Here is a 1,362-nt window from a genome sequence, read left to right as displayed (position 1 = left end):
GAGAGAGAGAGAGAGAGAGAGAGAGAGAGAGAGAGAGAGAGAGAATTTATGTATATGACATTTCTCCCAAAGAAAATATCAACAGGTAAAGCATTTCTGGAAAACTGCAATAAATTTCATCAAATCACTGAAAGAAAGTAAAGAATTGAATCCTGTGCTCTTCTGAAGAACTATCTCTGTGGAATAAAATTGGCAATAGTGATTGAAAGCTAGACAGGAATCCTAGCATGCAGCAAGTATACATTGGAGGAGAAATAATTAAAAAACCGAAAGATGAAAAATAATGCACAGCTAGAAGAAGTTGTCAACTCCACTGAAATATACATGTAGAAATTGTTGAATTTATGAATGTTTTACTATGTATATTTCAATTACAATTTAAATTATAATTTAAAATACATATATTTACAATTCAATTAGAATTTTTTTAAAAAATGTAAGTACATATTATTTGAGAATCCTAGCCAAGCAATAATTCATATGCTGATAGAGTAGAAAAAAATGAACATAAAAAAAGAAAAAATATTTAACTCACAGACTTTCACATAAAATGACCGGCCCATATATCGGTATAATGGGAATTAAGTAAATATAGAGATTTTCAGAACAGAAAATGAAGTATAAACTATTAATTCTTTCTCTCATTTCCATCCAGTAGAAAATTACTTAGAGCTGACCCTCCAGCTAGTTTTAGAGGCTGTAAATGACATAGGAAAAGATTTCCTACCATTCTCCTGCAGAACAGCTAGTGCATTTGAACTGAGTGTCTTTGGGTTGCCAGTGTAACTCTTTACCCACTTATTAAATAGAAATGAAAACTTTAAATGGAAAAAATATTATGTGCTGTTTCATGAGTAATAAAAAGAGAATCTTGAATATGGTAGACTTATGGAAAGAGAAAAAATAACAGCAGCCAAAATAGAAGGAAACTGGAAAGTGAAATATTTACACAAAGGGTTGTCAATTTGGTTAGGGAAAGAAAGAAGTAAATCTTTATATAATGTTTGGACATTAATAAGGAAAAGAATTTTAATACAATTTTTACCATACTGGGAAATACTTCCTATATCAGATACACAATAAAAATTTCAAGTTTTCAGAATGGAAGATAAAATACTTCAAGAACAATCAATCAATCAAAAATTAGAGCTATAAAGAGAATAAAAAGAAGCAAAAGAAATAAGTATAAATATTTGTGGAAGATTTTGAGTATTACTTCATGTGTCTGTTGGCCACCCAAATATATTCCATTTGTGAAAATTCTTTCCATGTCGTTAGCACATTTTGTTAATGTGTTGTCAATCTGTATCTTGTGGCGGCTCAGTAGGATCCTGTAAACTTTTTTTAAAATTTTATTAGTTT

This window comes from Elephantulus edwardii, unplaced genomic scaffold, assembly GCF_000299155.1.
Source record: "Elephantulus edwardii isolate Elephantulus edwardi_28Jun2011 unplaced genomic scaffold, EleEdw1.0 scaffold00432, whole genome shotgun sequence".
In the NCBI taxonomy this organism is placed as follows: domain Eukaryota; kingdom Metazoa; phylum Chordata; class Mammalia; order Macroscelidea; family Macroscelididae; genus Elephantulus; species Elephantulus edwardii.
The sequence above is the reverse complement of the archived record's forward strand: the minus strand, read 5'-3'. Positions refer to the sequence as shown.